The 18,633-nt window shown below is 32.8% G+C and overlaps 1 long non-coding RNA gene across 1 annotated transcript in view; it reads left to right on the top strand.

Moving 5' to 3' along the window:
• LOC146993145 (uncharacterized) overlaps positions 1 to 14,666 on the top strand; it is a 61,344-nt gene extending 46,678 nt beyond the window's left edge. The window contains exons 2-3 of the long non-coding RNA XR_015038733.1: positions 7,547 to 7,674; positions 14,149 to 14,666. This is a non-coding gene — a long non-coding RNA (uncharacterized LOC146993145). The remainder of the gene's footprint in view (positions 1 to 7,546; positions 7,675 to 14,148) is intronic.
• Positions 14,667 to 18,633: the final 3,967 nt, after the last annotated feature.

Raw genomic sequence — 18,633 nt, forward strand, 5'->3', positions numbered from 1 at the left:
TGCCTCAAAATGCGGAATACCATAAGTGCCTCAAAATGCGGAATACCATAGTGCAATATAAGATTCTGAGTAGAACTATAAATGCTCAGTACCTGATTAGAAACAAACTGATCCATGATGTCTTGAAAATTCATCAATTTCTGAAACTTAATGAGAGTAATTTCTAAAATTTAATGAGCATCTTTTCAACAGTGGAATTAGCTTTGTTGAAATTTCTTTCATCTCTCATCGCTTTCTACCTGACTAACAAGCTTGCAGTATAAGAGACTATGGTCTCTCCATTTTTACCACACTTTTTCATGATCGTTCTCGGAGTTTCACCTGCTAGCTCATATGCCCTCAGTGGCTTAATTTTCTTATATAGCTTATTAAGGCTTTGTTTGAACCCACAAAAGCAACATCATAATTCATATCCGTATCTATACTTCCACACATTGTGACCAAACAGTGAAGGTCATAGCTGCCCAACAGCAGATTCAAGCATATCCATGACCTTCACAAAACCCAGTACGAGGTTGCTACGTATAATACCTGGAAAGAAAAACATAAAAAATCCCAAAACTTTTCATTTGAGTCCTTGTATACATAAACGGAAGCTGAACGAATTTTAGAGATGCAACAGTATCACTCAAGAGTTTCGTGACTTCATCAGCATATATATTTTTGTTCGTGACAGAAATATGAGTCAGCCTTTGCACCACTTCCCGTATTCAGCTAAATACGCTAAAAAAGCACAAATTTTACCTGCTTTCTTTCAGTACATCAGCTTTGAAAATAAAAAGTTTGGATTGAAACGAATTTACCTTAAATCCTTTTTTTTTTATTAAAATTAGAGTTGAACGACTTATTATTGAAATTAACATGATGAGTAATTAAATAATTCATTGTTTCTTTTTGTGTTCTGAAATTTCCTGAATTTAAATGGGCTTTCGATAGGAGTAATAGTTTGGGTTTGAAACGATGTATAGAATTTTAAGTAGGTTATTGGTATTCTAATTACACTGGTTCACTTTAATCGTACTTTGTATTCTACTCTCGTTTAGTCTTACTTATACCTTGTTTCTTGGATTTTATGGAAGTTATGATTGCTTTATCTTTCTTTGAAACTTAGCTCTTTTTTTTTCTTTGTTTGGATTTATCTAAAACATCGTCAAAAGGCAGTCATTTTCATAAATTAGGCATTCAGCTTATGAAATTTTTTTCAAAATTTTTAAATACCATTCCTAATTTTATTTGTGTTCAATATTCGCGACTCAAAAGTAATCAGAAATTTAATCCCATTTTCCCTATTATGTTTTTAGAGACACTCTCAAACCTTTATCCAAGATTGAAAATGTGTTACGGGTACTTTCCCTATTAGTGTAAACATTTTCGTAGAAGTCGCCAAACTTTCAGAATGGGCCAAACTCTGGCAACCATGCGCTATCAGTTCTTCAGTTTTAACAAGTAGCATCCCTATTTTGATACGCATCCTTTTTGTTGTACTTCCAAGTTCCATTGGTTTTAACACTCAGATTACTATACTTTGTCTTAAACTCAGTTTTTAAATATGCAATTATAAAATTTTCGTGAGAAAATGCGATAAAATGTTTGGAGGAATGAAGTATTTTGATGCAAAATCGCTGAAGGAAACAATGGCTTTGATCTGTTTTTAAACAGATCACCACGACATTTTCATGAGAAAAAAGAAACAATAGACATGCTTGTCAGTAGGTTTATTGCTTGATTTTCTAGATAAAACATAAAATACATATGTAATAGATACAGAAGAATTTTTTTCTCTCTGTTAAAGTCATCATCCTATTCCTTCTGTCATCAACCCCCTTTCTTAAAAATCGCCAAACTGAGGCAAGATTGTTGCTCTAATACGTAAGTATCGTATCATTATTTTTTTATTATGTGCTTCGCCGCTAGGCACTGCACAAAAGGGAAGGGATGCCCAGTAAAGGGCATTTTTTTTTTAAGGAAACTGTCTCGTATCCACGTTACACATGGGGAAAACCACGAAAATGCCCATGCAGACAGCCCTTTCGTCAGGACTTGAACCCCGGACCTAACTACCAATGTTCAGCGGCTTTTACCGCTCGACCGCTCGTGGACAAGCGTACTGTTCTTTCATCAGGACCGGATTCAGAGCTGTATGTATGCATATATGTATGGATGTATGTGTTCATGTTTGCAATGTATATGTGAAAGTACGAATGTAAATGTGTGTATACATGCAGTCTGCCATTTCACATGAGCTCTAACCCTGAACGACATGTTTAACGTGTATACGAGACAGTTTCTGCTAGAAAGCCCTTCACAAAGGCACCTCTTTCCTTAGGCAGATAGTCCTCGAATGCTTGCTATAATCAAATAAACCAAACCAAACCACGGACAAAATGACAGCATTCAGCGGGCTTAACCACTCGGCCGCTGATGGAAACTTTGCAAAACTGTAAGATAAGTTTGAATCAAACTAATGTGGAAAGTTCACTTATAAAGATTGTAGTTTTGCTAAAAATTGTATAAATAGATGTGGGGAAAAAGTGTAAAGAGAACAAACTGATTATTAATTGAAGCAAAATTTATTAAAATGGTAATATGTTTATTATAAAGTGAGGATATTTCTGAGCTACAGTTTAGTTAATATGCATTTAAAATTTTCATTCAAAGAGTGAAAAATACTCACATATGATAATAAGAGCAAAAAATCCTAATTATAATTTTTAAATATTGAACGGGATGTGATTAATTAAATTAAAGTAATAAATTAATTTTTTCAGGAAATTATGAAGTAATAAATAAACTTTTAATTAAATGAACAATGATTAAAAATTTAATAAATTTTGATTCATTTAATGAATGAACAGTAATTATTAAGTAGTACACAATCTTTCTTGTGTCTGAATAAAGAAAAGCAAACTATTCAAGTACTTGTGCTCATTATAGATTAATTCGCGGAAATACCTGATGCCAGTTAAGTTAGATTGAGAGTAATGTACTGTTTTACTCATGATATCATTTGAAAATTCGTATATTACCATATTACACGTCATAAGGAATATGATGCGCCATTGTAATGCATAAAAAATGCCAAATAAACAAAGTAATATGCAATACATGTACCACAGTTGACTACGTAATCATAGAAATCATATGGTATATACACCCATATGACACATGGAATTGCCATTTGGGTCAGCAAAAATAAAAAAAAATAAATAAATTTAAAAAAAAATCATTATTTTGAGCAAAATGAATTATTTTGAGTGATATGGAACCCACATAAAAATTTTGATGGAAAATGGCAAGACCAGTTTTCTCTCATTATATCAGCAACAATCATTGTAGCCATTGTTGCTGATATCAGCACTGTTGTCACTCAGAAAAATGAGAGCGAAAATTAGCGTTTTAAGAGTTTTTAATTAATATCTCTGATTTTAGCCTTTTTTTTTTTTTTTTTTTGAAAAAAGTGGACGTCGACCTTTTCCATAACAGGACCCAGAAATCCCGTAAAAGAGGGGATAATCCCGTTCGAAGTCGTGGAAAAATGTAGGGGTCGTTTAAATATCAAATTTCTCTGCATTCAGTTATATACAAACTGAAACACATTGAAATAAAATAAATAAATAAATAAATAAATAATAATAAAAAAAAAAAAAACATTCTTCGAATGAATGCAATTTTGTACAATGAAAATATATTATTGAACGATAAACTGAAAGGCAAATAACATCTTGTTTTTATAAATAACAGGACACAGAAAGGAATGGTAGAAGGCGATAGCTATTGTAACGACTGAGTTATTAGCGCGCAAACACACATACCTTTCTTCTTTATATATACGAGTATATATATAGATTAAACTATGCTTCCAGCTATTTGGAGGGGGAAAAAACTAATGATCTGATCCTTTTTAAAAATAAAACTGCAATAGAAGAAATAAAACATATATTGTTTTGCAATGGAAGTCATACAAAATCTAAATGTAACATAACCTTTATGACTTTTACATAACTATGAGATAGAACTTTCAATTAAGAGATTATGAAAAAAATTCTATCAAATCCTTTTCATTTCTATAAATTAACGATAATTGTTTAATTTTTGATGGCAGGTTAAAGCATTGTTCAAAACAAATTTGATGATGGCTATAATACCATTCGCCCGGCCAAATTCTATCTTAACTCTAGATGTTATGGAATTGCATATAAAAATGCATTTGAGTTAAAAATTAAACCGTTTACTACTTGGCCTTATAAGTGGAATTAAATTGATTAAAATATTCTTAGTGCAACAGCCAAAAAAAGAAAATACACTTTTCTCATTATTATTATTATTATCATAAATTTTTTTCTGTACATAAGAATATCCAAATGTAAGTCGTAGTATTTATAATAAATCATTTCTCTTAGTCAGATATCGTCTTCCACTAAAGTTTCCAATCAGTGAAATCTAATTTTAAGACATTAAACCATCCAGAATACACAACATAGCCTTCAAGATTTTGAATTAATTTATACTGTTACTTCCATTTATTTTAAGTAAATGCACTAGGTATTTATCAAAGAATTTAATTATTTCAAAAATAGAGAGCTTTAAGCAAATCTATGTGAGAACTAAAATTGTATACAGTTAGTCTGAAGGAAATTTATGAGATTATTAACCAGGATGCAGTATTTAGGCTTTAAATCTAGATGTTTCAGAGTTAATACTGACAATCGTAAAGCATAATGCTTTACAAATAGTACTTGAATGATCAACGCAAACACTGTGAAAAATATTCTGTACAAAGGAACAATTTTTAACTATTTAAATTTACTAACTTAAATTTTAAACAACATTTAATACCTTGACTTTAGCCTAATACACGAATGCTGCCTATATGCGGTCAAGTCATAAATTTTGAACCCCTTTTTTCATGGCGGAAGCTGAAAAAGAGGGGATAATCTCGTTCGAAGTCGTGGAAAAATGTAGGGATCGTTTAAACATCAAATTTCTCTGCATTCAGTTATATACAAACTGAAACACATTGAAATAAAAATAAATAAATAAATAAATAAATAAATAAATAAACATTCTTCGAATGAATGCAATTTTGTACAACGAAAATATATTATTGAACGATAAACTGAAAGGCAAATAACATCTTGTTTTTTTAAAGCCATAGGTGTAGAAAGACAGTATTTATTACATCAATGAATCTATAGTAAATATTCAGTTTTGCATTTCGAATGCTATGTTACATGTATGCGAAGTATCTGAGTATCTGAGAAAATAGTCTTAACTGAAATGGCCTTCAACCTTTTCACATCTAAGAAACTGTTTTTCAACTACATTGGGGTCGCTGCTTTATGGTTAATTTTCTAATGCCATACAAACATTAAATTGTTTTTCATTTGAAACTTATGAATAAAATAACACAAACTAGATTGCAGAAAATTCTTCTTGAGTAAAAATGAAGTCATCTGCATTCCACAAGAAACTAAACATGCCCCCCCCCCAAAAAATATTTTCTTTCTCGCAGTCACAATATTTTTCTTAAATATTCAGCTAATGTATGTTCAAATATTCCAATCCATTATAATTAGTAATAAATCAATATAGTAAATGAATAATTTAATAAAATTAAATGGAATTTTAATTCATTTTAATTGTCATTTTCCCTCTAATAAACCCCTCTTCAGAGTTCAACAGCAGTCCATCAGCTTTTGTTCGGCGTTCATTTGAACCCAGGATATCATCATTTGCTGATGGCAATAGATACCGGCAGTCGATGAAAAGCTGATAGTAAATAAATTCTGATAATTAGTTGAAGAAAAAATATTTATGTATCCAAATTTTTCAAGCCCTATTGCATAGAAAATACTTATTCTCGTAATTACAGATACGTATATGTTATTTCCTTCGTAGTTTTCAATATATATATATATATTTATATTTGTAATTTACACTCATGTCCATAAATTAAGGATAATGCAAAATCAGGCAAAGGAAGAGTTAGAAGCAAAACAAATTTGACTTATTTGTAAAGCTTATTTATTAAACAAAAGGTAAAGAGAGAAAAAAAAATGCTATATGTTTGATATTATTAAAAAAAAATTAACGATGTTTACTCCCTGGAGCAAATTAAAAAAAAACCTATTTACAAAAAACCAATATTACATGGTTGGTATGATTGTTAATACATTGTATGTCTCCCAGACGATGCAATACAGTCCGTACAACGCCTAGGCATGCTGAGTATCAAATTATTGCTCTGATGTTGGGGGATATTACACCACTCAAAAAGCAATGCTATCCGAAGTTCCGGTAGGCATATAGGAGGAGGTTCACGGGCTGCAACTCGTCGGCCAAGCATGTCCCACACATGCTCTACTGGATTCAAGTTCGGTGAGAATGCTGGCCAGTCCATACGGGTGATATCCTCCGATTGAAGGCATTCGCTTACTATGTTTGCATGGTGAGGACGGGCGTTGTCATCCATAAACACAAATTGTGTGCCCATGGCGCCCCGAAACAAACGTACATGTTGTTTCAGAATGACTTCCCGATAGATTTGGCTTGTCATGGTTCCAATTTGAACATGCAGGTCTGTTCTGGAACCCAGAATAATTTCACCCCAAACGAGCATCCCTGCACCACCGTAACGGTGTCGTTCAATGATGTTTTCTTGGTGGTAACGGGTACCTGGAGATCTCCATATGAAAGTCTGGCGAGAATCAGACTGCAAGCTAAACTTGGACTCGTCGGAAAACATCACACAAGCCCACTGCTGCGGTGTCCACAATGCATGCTCTCTACTCCAGGCTAACCGCAGGCGACAGTGAGTTGCAGTAAGTGGAACGCATCTGACAGGTCTACGAGCATATAGACCAATCTGCCCTATGCGTCTGTACACGGTCTGCCTTGAAATTGTCGTACCAGTGGCTGAATAGAGCTGAAGAGACAGGTCTGAGGCTGTGCTCCGCCTGTTTCTTTTGGCAGTAACTGCCAAATACCGGTCCTCATTCGGCGTTGTAACTCTGAGGCCACCTGTGCTGTAACGTCTACTCACATTACCATCATCTTGGAATCGTTGCCAAAGCCTGGAGATGACACTCTGGGCAATTCCAAGTTCGTCTGATGCTTCCAGTTGGGTACGCCCACATTCCAGACGGCCGATAATTCTACCACGTAAAAAATCATCCAAATGCGTCCTTTGTGTCATAACTATTCGGTTATTGCACTGAAATGCTTATAAAGCGCCTGCGAACAATTTTACTTCTTTGCCTGTATTCTATATATATCACTCTCTTACACTCTCGTCATTGTGACGTACCATCGGTGTCATCTGGTTACTTCCTTAAATTTGCATATGATTCTTGAAGATGTGTGTAGTGATTTTACAGGTGATATATTTATTTTAGAGTTCGATTTCCGCGTGACTCCGAATTATCCTTAATTTATGGACATGAGTGTGTAAATCTTTTGAAAGGAACGTCATATTTTAAAATTATTATTTAGAAATGCATTTATAATGGATTTTATATTTACGAAAGATGTTTCCCTTTTTATTCAGGCTCACTGTATTTAAGTCGCTAGGACCAATGAAGGGAAAGATCGATTTGTTAATTCATTCCTAGTTTCAAATCGGATGAATAGACTTGCAGTGTAAGCTACGGTGAGCTATGAAAATTTCAACAAAGGGTTCGTATTTTATCTTATGAAAACAAAGTATCAGAATCTAATTAAATGTTTCACTTCTTATAAAAATAGAAAATACAAATATTTGTGAATAAAAAGAAAATATCTTTGAAAAAATAAAATTTAAATTTAAATTTACAAAAATATAATAATTACAAAATATTGCAAAAATTAGATAAAGTAGTGAATAAATTTATTCTGCACAAGCTCACTAAATGTAAAATAGATTGTGCAGTCAGAAAGCTCTCTTTGTCACAGAAATATACTGTTAATCGGGTTTTAACGTTTATTCAGGCTAGCGTGGGAAGTTCAATGAGTAACATGTATTTTCCTTTGAATGAATCAACTAACCAAAAAAAAGGGGAGGGTGACTTGAAAGTTAGATGCAAATTTAACAAATGGATTAAACAAGTCCTCCTGCTTCCTACCACTGTGTGTAAGCATTTTCGTGGATTTCCTTAAGGTAATGTAAATATAAGCCCATTTTCCCTAGAAAATTCTCAATGAAATATGCCTAGGCAACCCTCATATGCTTTGTCATATTCAATTAAATAAGCACATAAAATCATTCTTAAGATGAATAAGTAATTAATTTCATGTTAGATGATGCGAAGCTTTTCAAAAACTAGAATAAACTTTTTCGAAAACAATTAGTGCTAATTAATTCTGTTCAACTGCAATTGGATCGGATTATTTATTTATAGCAGTGCTTTTCAGCCTTGTGACTTACATGTGTGTATTGCTCAAAGAAGGAAAAAAAAAAAAAAAAGGAAATTCCTAGCCGAAAATAATATAATAATGAAATGTTAATAAACAAATAAATTAAATGGTTTTATTCGTCACGCGCTGCACTGCGCGAGAAATAAAACCATTTAATTTATAATTGAACTAACATTAGCTTTTTAAATACCAAATTCGTAACACTATAATCATTAAATTAATTTGATAATTATAATTTAATTTGCAATTATAAGGAGATATATGTTATTAATAATCCAAAAAAGTGCATACTAATATTATTAACCTGCTTAATAATACATAAAAGTGCACTTCAAAACTTTTCGAATCCTATATAATTTGTCTGCATTCTGGTACCATGTATATATCCTTCTACGCATTACCGACTTACAGTGAAGAACAGAGGAGAACTCTGTAGCTCCATTTAAGTTTTTATTCTTGATATACTGATACCGAATGACACCCAAAAACACATTTCTTTTACAATATATCTCTCCTTATGATCCCTAACGCACCTGTTTATTTTTCCTTTCGTAATTAGTGTCATTCTCCCGTTCTTGACCGCATTTGCAACTCCACCTAATACACACCCGTTTTCATAAAAGTCATCACCCAGCGCTTATTTTCTCAACCGTTGGTCTCAGACATATACTTTCAGTTACAAAATTGTTTTAGATGATGCATAGATTTCTATTTTGGTATTTTTAAATTTAAAGAAAAAAAAGAGATCAATTTTGCAAAAATCAAGAAATCTAACTTTTTATAAATTCCTCCGATCCCTATACTTATGTTTAGAAAAATTTTGTACTCGTTATAGAAAGTAATACACGAAAAAATGTTTGACTAACTCCCGTACAACAAAAATTGACCGATATATTTGTTATAGAAATCGGGAATCATATTCAGGGGCTCATTCATATTCTAATTTAAACAAACCTAAACATTGTTGTAATTAAGTGGAAAGAAAGAAAACAAATGTTAATTGAAATATTTTTTATTACTACGTAATAAGCACGTAATACAATTATTTTTTTAAAGATCTAGTGAGTTTTGTTTAAGACAATGATTGACATGATATAACGTTAAATGTCCTTCAAGGCATTATGAAATGCTGCTCTAAAATGCACTCAAACAAGCATTCTTAAAAAAAAGAAGAAGAGAGAGAGAGAAAAGAAATCTTTGATAACAGATGATTATTTATGATACCACTCTTTTTTCATTTTACAACTTCGAAAACCTGGGAGAAGGAAAATAATAACAGCTAGGGAAGATCCCCTAAAAGGCCCCACAATTGCAAGAAGGCCACCCTTTGAAAGTGGCCTCTGAATGGGTTTTTTTTTTCCATTTACCACCTTAAAGTATCTCCGATCGAAATTAAGTTAATGCTATGACGAACAACAACAAAGGAGAAATAGTTTGAAATTCAATGATTTATTGATATTGTGAGCATGCGTAATGTATGAAATATCCTTTGTCAACTACTTCTTATCTTTTGATGATGGCTTTTTCTTCAACATCCTTAAGTTCTTTTCTTTCTTTTTTTTTTTTTTTTAAACTTTTCATTTCCTTTTACTTTCGTTCAGCAAGTTATCGTTATCTGATAAACCCGAGGCGATCTTCGAGGCAATTCCGGTCTCTGCATCAAGATAATTTTCTTTAACAATAATCGCGTGGTTCGAAAAAAGAAAATTTTTACTCTTCTTCAGAAACTAAAAGCTGTAGCTTATCTGACTGCTCCACCTTCAGAACTTGAGAATTTAAAATGTGCCATTCCTTCCATGTTTTGTATTGCTAAAAGAGTATCGTTTCCTACTTCTGAGTACCAGAGCACCGAGACTTACGACAAAAGAGAAAAAAGCTTCGAAAAATTCCTGAATAAATTAAATTAAATAAAATCTGAAAGCTTTCAGATTTTACATTACGCCCAAAGTTGCGTTTTTTTTTTAAACGTTTTGTGTGTTGCCTTTATTTATTAAATATCACGTTCTTCACACTTAAAACATAAAATTCAATTCAACAGCAATATCGCAAAATAATTTTTAAATGAGCATATCTTTAGAATTTTCGATTCACAGACTCGCGCGCTGGAGATAAAACTTCTTCTTCTTCTTCTTTTTTTTTTTTTTTTCTGTACAGTTTTGCCATTGCTCGCTTTGAAATCCTTGAGTTTGTTAATCAAAAATCCGTTGAAGAGTTACAAAATATGTAAAACGAATTAATATGTACGAATTTTAAATTCCAAATTAGGGCTTCCAGATGACCATATTCGGTGGAAGATTACGGTATTTAAAATTTGTTGGCTTTAGATACCGTTGCTTTATCACAATGTGAGAAACTTGCATACATTTATGCAGATTTTCCACTATTTAATTTCTTTAAATGTAACACAAGGCGATAATATTTGGTGGCAACAATTTGAAAAGTGAACCGACGTTTAAAGTGTTCAATGCGAAAACGAAATTAATAGCCCTTCTGTGCTAATAAATAAATAAAATCTGCAGTAATGATGATCTTCAAACTTGTAACACATATTGTATCTTAATCTCTTCCTGAAACTGTGTAAGACGTTTCATAATTAAATTTAGAAGACTTGAATAACCACAGAAGCATGGTCTAAGGACACTATTCTTTAGATGCGAGTTGCTTCTAACGGATATCTTTCTAACATATTTTCTTATTTATAAGCTGAAACTGTATTCAATTAATTAGATTTGATTTATAATATGAGCAAAATGTAATGTGATACAGTACTTTTTCAGTTATTCTTTTTCAAAATTTGCTAAAAAGAAAGCCTGGTGTACTTATGCATTTTATTAGTTTTATAATTTTTTTAAATGCTTACAGATTTTCGCAACTTTAAAAAATATTTTGCTTAAAGGAAGATTTAAGGTATTTAAAAATACTTCAGTGTAAGGAAAATGGTCTTATGGCATGCTGATTCATTTACTTCAGAAAGTATTAATTAAAAATTTTCCAAATTAGCCTATAGGCATTTAGCAGATACATGAAAATTTTAATTTCTCATAATACACTTCGTTTTAGTCAGAGAGTATGCGGGTTTATTTTAATATGATGCATATTTAATTTGTATGATCAGTGATAAATCTTTGGCGTTACTAGATTTTTAGATACTTTTCATTGTTGGATATTAATTTCTTACATGATTTAACCATTTCGTTTAGATTTATCAAAATACATTTTTAATCTGACAGATGAATATTTATAAAAATTTCAACTCATGATGTTTTACTAACTGGGAGAGTGGGAAACCAGAATTAAATTCAAAATCTTAACATAGAAGGATGTTCTTCCTGAAGAGGGGTAGGCACTGCTTTTAACGGAATGCTTATTTAACAGCAAATTTGGAATAATAGTTTCCTGTTAACAAAAGCGTTAAAAATCTAAGAGTTCACTCTGGGTTCAATTTCCGGCCGTTCAAGGGGCTAGCTGCATAAAGTTTTTGTGTGACAAAAAAAAAAAAAAAAAAAAAAGCTGTTTCCTTTATAACGTTCCCCTCAAAGGCACTTCTAGTATAGTTTACTATAAACGAATGATCCTTATTTGTAGCAACGAGAGTACAAAGAATCTCAGAAGAAACTCCAAGAACAAAACATCAGACATTTTGTCCACGCCAAAGATTTATCTTTAATTTCAGTGCTCATTTCAGAAAATTACTGCATCCTTCCTCTCAGAGCAATAGCAGAATTTGTGTTTTGGATACGAAATGACTTATTTTTTATTCGTACTTTCTTTTTCACATTTTTTATTGATTTCAATTGCTGCTCTCTCAGCATCTATATCTTTTATATTTAAATACACTTTGTATCTAAGAAATCAATTCCCATAGCAAAAGTTCTCGATCATGATGCAACTCGACGTGACCAATGAGGAGGCATAGAAGAAGAAATGGTTAAACTGAATAGTAATGGATCCATTTATTCAGTAAACATACTCCTAGAATTTTTACATATGCATGAGGATATTTGGTCTAGCACAGACTTATTCAAATAGCGAACGCTATCCTGCCAAATTTGCTGCCAGGTATTCTGTAATTGCTCAGCAATTAATATACGTTGCGAGGTGGTTGTAACCGGCATAGTAATAGATCCAAGGAGGTTAGAATATTTTAAGGAAGCTTTCTAACCTCCTTGCATAGATCGCATATCTGGTTGAACTGAGCAAAAGTCTGAAAATCTAGCAGGCTGAGGGAGAGATATGACATTACGTAGACATTTCCTGGGAATGTTTGTTTTGAACGGCTGTTATCTGTTTGAAAGACAGCCCCAACACGCGTCATAAAGTGGCAGAATGTAGTCGATGTATTCGCGGGCGGTAAAGTGCTGTTAACCCTTTGGTGGTGATCAACGAGCTCAACTCGCCTTCCGGTTACACACAGTGGTGGCATACGACCACAGATCAGACTACAAATTTACGACTGATAAATATCGTGCGTGTTTGCGAAGAAAGAATTGCTCTCGAGCGCGGCATCCAAAAGGCATTTTCCTTACCTTCTCTACTACATTTTGGCAACCAGGCGAGGGCGCGAAATCTTCAAGTTGTCTTCGTGCATTGAAAACCATAGCGCTTCGGCTCTGAACCAGGTATCATATTCCATTGATTTCGCAAAATATATGATGGTCGTATGCCGATTTGCACTGACGCAGGAGAAGAAGTACTAAATAAGCTGCCTCCGCAGATGAATTCTGCAAGCCTCCAATATAAGCAAAAGTCGCTGTTCTTCTTAAAAATGATGTGGTTCCAATCCAATGTATTCCAAACTTCCTGGTCGGGATTAGGACTTAGTAATGATAACAGACGAGGACAATATAGTTTAGTGACTACCAGCCATATTATAACAATATTTCGTGACATTACACGTCGAAGAAATCACGGTAAATGGCCTTGAATTAGACTGGACTATTTGGATTGTGGCAAAGCAGGCGCGGGTTATTTGCCTGAGGAATAGAAATGCTTTAGTGGAGGACAAATGGTGCTGAATGGCGGATAACATCGCCGCACTTAGTGAAGCTCTAGATAAAGCAGGAATATCTCAACAAGTTGTTTGTCACTGCCCCCCGTTTAGTTATATGGATGCTGTGTTGAAACATTTGATATTAAATGACCAACCGGCCGAGGAATGTATTTTATGTGTGTTTTGGAATGCATGTTTCCTGTGCTCTTTGGACCGCTCTATGCATTCCACTAGCTGTGAATTTTCTGTTATTTGCATACTAAAGTTCTGGATTTTCGGACAATTTTTTTAGGCGTATACAATTTTTTCAGAATAAAGTACATTATCCGATATGCAGTTATGTCTATCTTTCCCGTTCCCCGACATTTTCTTAAAATTGCTCCCAATTATCTTGTTTTCATATTTTGAAGAGAGCCTTTTAATCTTTAAGTTAAATTAGGCACTCATTAAACTCTAGTCACAAACAAATTAAAGGCCTATAACTTTTAATTGGAAATCTCGCTACTTAATATTTTATCTGAACACAAATGCGATATTATTTCGAATTTAAACCAAAGTAAGGTTTTAAAATTGAAAAAAAAAAAAAAAAATTAATAAAATAGGGCCAACCTTGTATTTAAACACAGCAGGATTTTAAAATTGGAAAACTAAAAAAATGGTAAAAAAAATATGATTTTATAATAAGTATAGAAAAACACTTTTAGTTATTTAATTTTGTAATAATAAAATATTATTTGCAAACTAATTTATTGAATTATCTTCTTCAGCTTTACTGTCACTTTCGACCATGGAGGTAGGAAAGGAAGGAGGGGCCAGTCGGCACTAGAAGTGAAGCACTACTTTGAAGCTTGGGTCACCATATGGGGTGTTCTTTGTTTACATTCAGAAGCTCGCTTGACACGGTTCTGATAGTATTTCGACACACGACAGTTCCATACAAATCGAAAAAGGGACCCTTTCGCATGAAAGAAACATTCATAGTGTGATGGATAATAGCAATTTGTATAGTTTAGTGACATTTACGCAAAAATCACATCTTGGTTATTTTTCGATAACTAACAACAGCGCGATTTTGATTATGAGTTTGTTTTATAAAATTCTAAGCTGTTGAACTACAAAAATATAGATTTTAAGAAAAATGTTATGCTTAAAAGAATGAAAAATACCTTACGGTACATTTAAAATTGTATACGTCTTTCGATACTCTTGATAGAGTATTTGCTACTTTTATTTTATTTTCCAAATGCCAAAATGTTTTAAATAAAACAAATTTTTTTCACATCCATATGTTATTGTTGCATATTATTGCAAAAAGCATGTATCTGCCTTTGACAAAATACATAAATATTCATTAAATTATTTATAAATGTATTTGAAATGAAGAATTTATTCACTTATAAACAACTGTGAAAGTACTGTCAAGAAATCTAATTATTAAATGTATCTAATTTATAATGATTATAAATGTTATCTAAATATATAATAACCTTAATATTGAGTAGTAAACATAAATTGAAATCCTGTTGACAAATACGTTATAAAACTATTTAAGCAAGAATTGTTCGTATTGGAAAGCAATCTTTTAAAAGGTATTGTAAAGCAAATGCTATGAGATGCGCACTTAAGAAAGTAATAAAGAGTTTTGGAATATGTATTGTTGAAATGAAGGGTAAAAAAAATCTGATAAGTATAATTAAAAGAATTATTCCCCTTACATTTTATAATAACCAAGTTACAAGTTTTAAATAATACTTTAAAAAAAAAAAAAAAAAAACTTATTTCATTCCGTTCAGAAATGTTCAGAGAAAGTCAAGTACTATTTAAAGTATTTCGCTAATTCCTAATAATTCTCTAATTTAAAATGAACTGAACAGAGCATTAATTATAAATAGACTTACATTTTTCGATTTAAAAGATGCCCCAGAAGCCAAAAAATCATGTCATATTTAAGAAAGTATTTTAGGAAGAAGCTCTATAAATAGAAAAGAAATAATGCATAATTTTAATATTAATAATACAATAAACTTTGATCTTAATTTTTGTACCTTAACGGAATAAAATCGAATTACCTTAATTTTTTTTTCTAATGTAATTAACGAAAACTTGTGAAAATATTTCATTCAAATTAAACCATTCTGAGAAAACTGTCCTGTGAAAAGTATAGCATTTAATTCCGTTCAGAATGAAATGTTTAAAAATATGTTGTTTTCACATACTTAGGACTCTGAAGTGTTGTAGAAAAAGAAAATATATACATTTATATGTATATTTACGACGTAATTACAAAATATTTACATCCGAACGCTTCAAATCCTATTGAACTCAATGGTAAATGACCCAATGTTTTGGTCACCACGTAGGGATCGCCGGTGCTTCAGAGCAGGGTACGGGAGAAACTTGTTTAGGGCAACTCCATCTTACTTCCTACCTCCATGCTTTCGACTGGGGGGGGGGCGACTATGCGTTGCGCAGATGGAGACTACTCCATATACTGATTTGTTAGGTTGCGTATTACTTACTGCTTATAGAACTAAAATTACATTTATTTTAGATCTAAGAGAATCTCTATTAACAATACAATAATGACAATTGAAAATTATTATTGAATGCATTGAAGAGATAAGTATTGTCCTCATCGTTCTGGTATGCTGCTCTGTTTGAAACAGACTGCAGACTGAATTTGTCACGCCTTTTTAATTTTTTGGTTATATTTTACAACTTCTGATTCGTTGTAATTTAAGACGATATCAGAGGAGCTGAAGAACCATCTTCAGCCCCTTGCATTTGAGAGGCACAGACTGATTGCTTAAATTCCCTGACACTGGTCATGAAGTTATGACTCTTGTAATGTCGAATGCGGGCATTACTGAACAAGTTATTGCTTCTGAAATATCAGAACATATCGTCTCATACCTTGTAACAGCTCGGCGATAACGACTTGAGGGGGACCGCACACGCAAATTTTTTATCTTTGTGTGGTCTGCCGCAAATTGGGGTGATGATAGTCTCTGGTGTGCTGCGCCAACAGGGCGACTCCGTGTAAAGATTGGTAACTAAGTTTTTGCATTGAGTTACGTTGCGTATTATTTACTGAAAACAGAACTAAAACACGTTTATTATACATCTATTTTTGTGTCTATTAACAATACGTAACGACAATTAACACTGAATGCGTAAGCAGATAAATATTGTCCATATTATGTGAGGATATTGCTACTGGGAAGTTTCTCTAATCGAGAATCCAAGAACATTCTAACCTGTTTCTCTGAAAGAATCTACAGACTAAATCAGTCACACCTCCTTAATTTTTCGGTTGTATTTTGAGTCGTCTGAATCGTTATATTCGCAGACGATATTAGAAGAACTGAAGAGTCGTTGGTTCTTCGGCCTCTTGCATTCAAGAGGCCTTGATGACAAACACAGCGCCGATCTCTAAAATCTCGTAAGACTGGTAGTGAAGTTATGACTCTTGTATTGCCAAGTGGCGTCATCAGACTCCGTTCAGACGGTGGTATAAATGACATAGAGACATAGTCATAAGGTATAAAATGCGGGAGTTGTAATTAATACGATATCAGAAGAGCTGAAGAACCATCTTCAGCCCCTTGCATTCGAGAGGCACAGACTGATTGCTAAAATTCCCTGACACTGGTCATGAAGTTATGACTCTTGTAATGCCTACACATGCAAGACCGTAGTCTAAACCGTAGACAATCTGAGAGGTTAAATTTGCGCATGCGCAGATGTGTGAACAACTTTCCCGCTTTGTTTCCCAGCTCAATAAGTTTCGTGCGTTCGCTCTGATTGGTCTATTCTTATGCTAAGTTGGCAGAGAGTTGAAAATTTCGAACTTTATGCGAAAATCCTTAAACCAGTTCTTGCGACTTTGCAAGGTCTGGTTACCTAGCAACGAAGCTCGGCTTAAACAAGTTCACATTTATACCACCGTGTGAACGGAGCTTTACTGGCCAGAAGTTGAATTCTAATCATCACAGTTTCATCAGAGCCCTTCTTTTAAAGCCATTTAAATCATTAGTAACGAACATTTTAAGAATAATTTTTTTTGTTAATTTCCTCAGGGATATCTTTCTATAACTGCAGTACCCACTGAGCAATTGTAGAAAAAAAATGCTTCTGTCATTATACCAGTTGGTCTCAAAGGATTTAATCTTTAATCATATTTCATAATGGGGTCTTGTTAACAGACACGTCAGCTGGTTGGTGGTGTTGTTGGTCTTTTTAATCATGTTTCATAATGGGGTCTTGTTAACAGACACGTCAGCTGGTTGGTGGTGTTGTTGGTCTTTTTAATCATGTTTCATAATGGGGTCTTGTTAACAGACACGTCAGCTGGTTGGTGGTGTTGTTGGTCTTTTTAATCATGTTTCATAATGGGGTCTTGTTAACAGACACGTCAGCAGGTTGGTGGTGTTGTTGGTCTTTTTAATCATGTTTCATAATGGGGTCTTGTTAACAGACACGTCAGTAGGTTGGTGGTGTTGTTGGATTTTTCTTAAGAAATTGTCTAGGCAGCGGTTCTCAACCTTTTGACTAACGCGGATCATCTAAACAAAAATTGAAAACTTTAGTACCATTACTACATTTTACAATGACTATTTTTCAAGTTCTCAATAGAAATATTAAATCAAAATATATTTTGCCATTTGCACAACTTGTAGGTTATTTGTATTAAATGTGCACACATAAAAATATTAGATTAAAAATTGTTTACTATTTTATCAAAATTTAAGTTACAATGTTTAATTCTAAAATTTATTTTGAAATTTGGGAAATTTGGTGCCTGTTTAAGAGAGATTAATTTCTTTATGTCTGGTCATATTTCACTTAGCTTTAACCGTAAATTAGAATCCACTTTTAATTTTGTTCTGTATTTTTTTTTAAATATAACATGAAAGAAAATCCATATTTACACAAATAGGTTGTGCAAAAAAGGAATAAAAATTTAATAGCTTTATTTGAAATGCCTTTAAATTCTTTTTTTCGGTTCAGCCAAAAGTGTTATTTTTTAAATCTTCAGTTAGTTAGAGTTCAGTCACAGAAAATTTCCATCAGTTGTTATTCTTCGCGAGATTTTTGAATTTAATCGTTAAAAATACTTTTTTTACTTGCTTTATTTCTTTGCGTACCACCCATTTTTCTCTTGCGTACCATTGGTTGAGAATCGCTGGTCTAGGTCATAATCTAATAGGCTATGATGAGGCAAACGAATGTTGAAAATAAAGCAACTAACA

Source organism: Stegodyphus dumicola, chromosome X1 (genome assembly GCF_044657685.1).
Source record: "Stegodyphus dumicola isolate Sdum_Otavi_A_Nest chromosome X1, ASM4465768v1".
Taxonomy (NCBI): Eukaryota; Metazoa; Arthropoda; class Arachnida; order Araneae; family Eresidae; genus Stegodyphus; species Stegodyphus dumicola.